Source organism: Triticum aestivum, chromosome 7A, assembly GCF_018294505.1.
Source record: "Triticum aestivum cultivar Chinese Spring chromosome 7A, IWGSC CS RefSeq v2.1, whole genome shotgun sequence".
Taxonomy (NCBI): domain Eukaryota; kingdom Viridiplantae; phylum Streptophyta; class Magnoliopsida; order Poales; family Poaceae; genus Triticum; species Triticum aestivum.
The window spans coordinates 596,335,473-596,342,986 of NC_057812.1; positions in this window are offsets into that span (position 1 = coordinate 596,335,473).

Below are 7,514 nucleotides of genomic sequence, written 5' to 3' on the forward strand. Positions count from 1 at the left end.
TGCTTTGCATAAAGAATGCCTTACCCGCTGCTATCTTTTTCACCTCCTCCAACTCTTGGAGGGCCTTTTGGGCTTCGGCCTTGGCAGTCTCAAGGGCTGCCGCGAGCTCGGACGCTTGCGTCTTTGACTCAAGCTCCAGACTCTCATGTTTTTTCATGAGAGCCTGAAGCTCTTGCTGCACCTCGCCGACACGGGCCTCAAGTCTCTCTCGCTTGGTGCGCTCCGCGGCCGCTTTCTTTTCGGCCTCGGACAGCGCCTGCTTGAGGGTCGCCACCTCAGTTGTGGCCCCTACAATAAGCAGTACAATCCTGTTATTTTTTGCAATCACGTCTTTTTATAGGCACCTTTTTCTGTAAGGTATTTCTTACCTTCTTTCTCCTCGAGCTGCCGCTTGGCAAGGCCGAGCTCTTGCTCGGTCCGCTCGAGTCCCTGTTTCAGGGCACCCACCTCCGCAGTCAGTGCGGCGGTGGCTAGCAGCAAAGCCTGCATACGCATATTGACTCTTTGTTGTTAGACTCCTGCAAAATTTAATAGATCCTCTATTCGGCTTTTCTTTCCGAACGCCAAACAGAGCATCAGGGGCAACTGTCTATGCGGTTATATTCTTACATATTTTTTACTTACCTCGAAGCCTGTTAGAAGGCTAGCGCAAGCTTCACTCAGTCCTCTCTTGGCGGACCGAACCTTTTGGATCACCGTACTCATAATAGTACGGTGCTCCTCGTTGATGGAGGCGCCGTCAAGCACCTCCAGAAGATTGTCCGGCACCTCCGGTTGGACGGAGGCCGCCGGCTCAGAAGGCTTGCTCCTCTTGGAAGGAGTTCGCCTACCGCGGTCCGGAACTGTTGAAGATTCCGGCGCGGTGTCCGGCACAAAGCCGGACTTGGAGCCCTAGGGGGTCTTGTCCCCTTTACTCCTGGAGTCCGGGAGGTCGCCTTGCGGCTCCTCCAGGACCACCTCCTCCTGCCCCGGAGCTTGTTGCGATGCCACTTCGGCGTCATTCGCAGTGCGGGGGGAGACAGCGGGCGGAACTGAGTTCACGTCCGATGAATCCAGGGAGCCGCTCAACGACTCATTGAGTTCGGCCCGGGGCGGGCTGCATAATTATGTTCGACATTAGGGAAGGCTGTGCAACAAAGCAACATCATGAGTTACTCTGATATCCGAATACTTACGATTTTGCCGGACGCTTGGCCCTATCTAGCCACTCCTCTTCGTCCTCTTTGGCGTTGGGGGAGTAGTTCGGCGGAGGGGTCTTCCTCTTCCTGGACCCTTTGGCCTCCCCCGTTGGGGCGGCCTTCCTTTTCTTTCCTCCCCCCGCTGGAGGGGGAGAGTGTTCTTCTTCCTCCTCCTCGTTCTCACAGGAGGAGAGCGTCTCGGACTCGTCGGATGACGAGTCCGACACCACCACATTACGGGTACTCTTTTGAGTCCCCGTGGCCTTCTTCTTCTTGGCCTTCTTCTCCGGCACCACATAAGGTGCCAGAACCAGTAGCTTCACTAGGAGAGCAGGGGATAGGTCTTCGGGCAAGGGAGCCGGACAGCTAATCGATCCGGACTGCGCCTGCCAAGCCTGTCAAAGGTGAGGGAGTTTATGTCCCACATAGAGTCAAACTATGAAGAAACTTAAATCCTGTAAAAGGTGAAAATAGCTTACCTCGCTGGTGTGACGCCGCGAGCTGTATCCGCGGCCCTCGGAAGTAGATGTGGGAGCCTCGGCGCCTTTGGTTAGCACCTTCCAGATGTCTTCATACATCGTGTCGAAGAGCCGGTTAAGGGTTTGGTGCTGCGCCAGGTCGAACTCCCACAGATTAAAGCCCCGTTGTTGACACGGGAGGATCCGGCGGACGAGCATAACCTGGACTACATTGACAAGCTTGATTGGCTTGCTCGCCAGGGACTGGACGCATGTCTGCAATCCGGTCACCTCTTTTTCGTCGCCCCATGACAGGCCCGTCTCTTTCCAGGACATAAGCTACGTGGGGGGTCCGGATCGGAACTCGGGGGCTGCGATCCATTTCGGATCGCACGACTCGGTGATGTAAAACCATCATGATTGCCACCCCTTCAGAGTCTCCACGAAGGAGCCCTCGAGCCATAGGACGTTGGCCATCTTGCCCGCCATGGCGCCTCCGCACTCCACCTGGCTGTCACGCACCACCTTGGGCTTGACGTTGAAGGTCTTGAGCCAGAGGCCGAAATGGGGGCAGATGCGGAGGAAAGCCTCGCACATGACGATAAACGCCGAGATGTTGAGGATGAAGTTCGGGGCCAGATCGTGGAAATCCAGGCCATAGTAGAACATGAGCCCCCGAACAAATGGGTGGAGTGGGAAACCCAGTCCGCGGAGGAAGTGGGGAAGGAATACTACCCTCTCATGGGGCCTTGGGGTGGGGATAAGCTGCCCTTCCTCGGGAAGCCGGTGCGCGATGTCCTTGGACAAGTATCCGGCCTTCCTTAGCTTTTTGACATGGCCCTCCGTGACGGAGGAGACCATCCACTTGCCTCCCGCTCCGGACATTGCTGGAGGAGGTTGAGGTAGGAAGCGCGGGCTTGGGCGCTGGAGCTCGGGTGCGCAGGAGATGGATAGGCAAAGGAGGAAGAAGGTGTAGGTAAAAAGGTGGATCCTTGTCCCCTTATATGGGCGGATGCGGTTGTGTGTCCCCACCTGCCTAGTAAAACTCGCTTGCTTCCCAAGCGCCGTGATAAGTGGCGCGGTTGGGTTACCCATGTCCGTATTGATGAGAATCCCGTAAAAGGGGGGTACACGATCTCTGCTTTGACAAGACGTGCCAAGGAAACCACCTCGCAAAACATGCTGAGGTGGAAAAGTGAAAACGATTCGAGCAAAGGACTTGGCTGTAGTGTGATGACGCACTGCGGAATACGTCAGCAGATTTGATTTGTGTTAACATTATTCTCTCTATGGTAATATGTGGAAGCTTATTTTGCAGAGCCGGACATTACTCTTGGTGTTTACAATCTTCTATGAAGGACTTGGAGGAGGAACCCGCCTTGCAATGCCGAAGACAATTTGTGCGCCGGACTCGTCGTCATTGAAGCCTGGTTTAGAGGCTACTGAGGGAGTCCTGGATTAGGGGGTGTTCGGGTAGCCGGACTATACCTTCAGCCGGACTCCTGGACTACGAAGATACAAGATTGAAGACTTCTTCCCGTGTCCGGATGGGACTTTCCTTGGCGTGGAAGGCAAGCTTGGCGATGCGGATATTCAAGATCTCCTACCATTGTAACCGACTCTATGTAACCCTAACCCTATTCGGTGTCTATATAAACCGGAGGGTTGTAGTCCATAGGCAATCAACTCCATATACAACAATCATACCATAGGCTAGCTTATAGGGTTTAGCCTCCTTGATCTCGTGGTAGATCTACTCTTGTACTACCCATATCATCAATATTAATCAAGCAGGACGTAGGGTTTTACCTCCATCAAGAGGGCCCGAACCTGGGTAAAACATCGTGTTCCCTGCCTCCTGTTACCATCCGGCCTAGATGCACAGTTCGGGACCCCCTACCCTAGATCCGCCAGTTTTGACACCGACAGTGGGACTGAATAATGAAACTCAGTTGGACCGATTTAGTTCAAAATGTGAACGTTAGGATTTTCGGTGGGACCGACATGTCAACTCGGTGAGACCGATTTCATTAGGGTTAGGGCATAACATAATATCGGTGATATCGATTACACAAACTCGGTGGGACCGATTCGCTCATCTCGGTTGGACAAAAACGTTACGAAGGGGAAACAGAGAGTTTGCATTGCGAACTCAATGGGACCGATCTCTCATTTCGTTTGGATCGAAATGTTACGAAGGGAAACATAGAGTTTACAATCCCATCTCGGTGAGACCGAGATCCCTATCGGTGAGACCGAAAAGACTAGGGTTTTGTGGCAGTGGCTATGTCAACTGAACTCGGTGGCACCGGATAGAAAGTTTCGGTGGGGCCGAGTTTGACTTTTGCTTTGGGACATATGTGGTTATGAGAAAGTGGTTGAGGGTTTTTGGAGCATATCACTAAGCATTTTGGGCAAGTAACCCATTAAGCAACACCTCATCCCCTTTTAATAGTATTGGCTTTTCCTATGGACTCAATGTGACCTTGGATCACTAAAAGTAAAATGTAGAGTCTTGAGCTTTAGAGCTTGAGCCAATCTTTTGTCCTTAGCATTTTGAGGGGTCTACATTTCTAATCTATGCCATGCCAATCATTGAGCTTTCCTGAAATATTTATCTTGAAATAGTATTAGCTCAATGAGCTATATGTTGTTAGGAATTACCAAAACCACCCAGGGATAGTTGCACTTTCAATATCCCCCTTTTTTGTAATTGATGACAACATATAGATCAAAGCTTCGACAAATGATTATAAGATTGAAATACATCGTTGCTTTGAGAAGTATGTGATAAGCAAGAGCTCCCCCTAAATTTGTGCATTATTTAAAATTTGCTTTTGAATGCAAATGCACAATTGATTAGGATCATGGGTCACTCTTCCATGTCACATACATCTTGGTGGAGCACTCAAAATGATAAACATTAAAAACATGCACTCATCACCAAGCAAAGTGAATGATCATATATGGAATATAAGAGATAATATCATCCAACCAAGCATTAAGGTAGCATATGATCAATCACATGATCAAACAAGTATCTCACACAGACAAAGACATAGTGTATCAACCAAGTGCATAAAAAAGGTTCAACCAAAAACAAGAGAGATAAAAGGCAAAACACTCTCTCTCGAAGCCTATGATCTATACATATTTCTCCCCCTTTGGCAACAAAGTACCAAAAAGTTTGAAAATGCATAGTGCTATGGGTCTCTTAGACTTGGTCTTCGGGAGGTGGTGTAGAGAGAACTCCAAGGATGAAGGCATCTGTTGACATAGTTGGTGCTGGTGGAGTGGCTGCTGGAGGTGGTACTGAGGCTGTAGCGGCTAGTGCTGACAAAGTAGTTCTAGAATCTGGTATTGGAACTGCGACAGACCTCTGACCTCGTGGCACACGCTAAAAAGCATCAGTAGTTGCCTTTCCTCTCCTCTCCTCAGCTTCCCCCTGAAGCTGCTCAACAGCTATCTGGATTTTAGTAACCTTCAGATCAAGATCATAAAATTTTCTCTCAACAATCCTCTCCAAGCTCTCCTGATTCTGAGTCAGGGTGGCCAAGCCCTTCTCAATACTCAAAGTAGACTAGATCAGATATGCTAGATGATCTTGCTTGCTCTTCAGGAACACCTGAGATGCTTCCTCTACACTAGGCATCTTGGCAGCTTTCTCAGCCTTAGCTTTAGCTCTCTTCTCTTGTGCTTGAGCTGATGACAGTTCATTCTCATTCATGACAACTTCATTATCTTCTAATTTAGGATATAGGGGTAGATTCTCCTTGTCCAACAAGTATGTTCCTGTGCCCATCTTAGAATTGATGAGCTCTTGAATACGTGGAGCATACCCACAGCTTCTCTTTTGGTCAGCAGCTGTCCTCTTGATTGTCTCTACAATCAGGCTCATGACTTTAAACTTTTGAGGGATATCAAAGATTGGCAGAAGTTGATTGAATGTCCTCTGATCATCTTTGTGATCTCCTGATTTGGGTAGCAATGTGTGCCTTAGGATGGTGTTGATGGTAGGCAGACCAGACAACAAGTAATGTACAAATCCAAGCTTGTGAGTCTCCAAAGCTTCATCAGGGATCTCTTTGTACATGTTTGCCATGGAGTTGTGGTATTTCTTCTTCTTGGCATACACATCCAATTCATACTCATGTCCCTCTAGGGCATTGATTATCTTGGCCCATTCTTCAACATTGGATTGGTACCTAGTACCTTCAGACATCCAAACTATCTTCCCATCTGGGTAAAAGTGAGCAGTGGAGTAAAACTGCATGATCAGCTCGTCATTCCATTTTGTGAGATTTTGTCCAACAAACTCATCTATTCCACATGCTTTGGAGCTGTCATATACTCCTGGGAAGTGATCTTCATTCTCCTTAATGTATTCCCAATCAACCCATCTCATGTCACAAACAATGGGCTTCTTGTCGAGCAAAATTGTCTCATAGAAGTCTTGTTATTCTTTGGTATGAAATCTGTAATCAACTGCAGTCCTTCTCCTCACATCATAGGGATCAGACTGTCTCCACAATCTCAGTCCAGCATCTTTTTTGATGTGCATGTCTTCAGCCACTGGATGAGCATCATTGTGGTCTGGGATCTTGGGTTTCAATGTCCTCAAAACAAGAGACTCATCATCCTCTTCTTCAGCTTGAGGCACTAGGGCCTTGTTCTTCTCTTCTGCAGGAATACTTCTAGTGTTTCTCTTGGGCTTTGACTTCTGAGCTTGAGCTTTGGGAGTAGACTTGGGCTTTGATGTTGCAGCCCCTGACTTGATAGCATCTCCCACAAGCTTCTAAGCTTTGGGTGCTGGAGCATCCTCTTCCTCTTCCTCTTCTTCCGCGGGATCCTTAAACATGGATGATCCCCCTAGGGCTCTGGCAGTGGTCTTCTTGACCCTCTCTTTTCTCTTCTTGCCTTCTCCAGCCTTTTTAGGTTCAAGAGTGAATTCCATTGTTTCTTCCAAGGCTGCTTTCCTAGGCTTGGATGTTGGCACTCTCTTGGCAGGTGCCTTCTTGTGCATCCCTGGCTTTGTTGTAGTAGCTGACCCATATTCCTTCTTCAAGACTTTCTTTTTTGATGTGGCCTCATCCTCAATAGCCACATAGTCTTCATCCTCAGAGTCTGAGGTTCTCTTCTTCCTTGCTCTAGTGGCTGCCTTGGGAAAGTTACTAGGTGTGGTTCTACTGCCCTCATCATAGCTGCTTGAGGGATCTGAACCCTCACTCAATTGCACATGTTCTTCAGATCTGTTCCGACTATCACTCTGGTCAGACATCTTGGCCCTGTAATAGATGTAGATGAGGTAGAGTGGATGAGCATCACAAAGTGCAGAGTTTTTGAAAAATAGACGAGTCAAAAACTTAGTTTTAGTTCTCCATAGAAAGCATTTCGGAGCTACCGATTTGATAAACTCGGTGATACCGAAGCAGTTTTGGAGCCTAAACTAGTGAACTTGGTCAGACCGAGTCACAGTTCGGTGGCACCGAGACTGCTAGGATTTTACAAAGAATCGAACCCGGTCACACCGGTTTGTAATTTTCAGACAGACCGAAAAAGCATGTGCTATGGCCTAAGCCAAATCGGTGAGACCGATTTCTACAACTCGGTCGGTCCGAGATGAGTTCGCCGTAGACCTAACCCGGAATTTTCAAATCCAATCTAACCTAAAGGAAGTTTTCAGTGGATGGATTGTTTGCATGTGTGGTCATGATCACGGCAAAGCAATGTGCTATGAATCAGAGTTAAGGAATTAGCACATAGAGTCAAACTCTTACCATAGTTCAGCGAAGGTTTGCTACGGCGGCAAAGACAGAGCAGATTTCTGTTGACGGTGATGGAAACCAGCGGCGGGAGGTCGCTGGCGGCGAGGAGATGA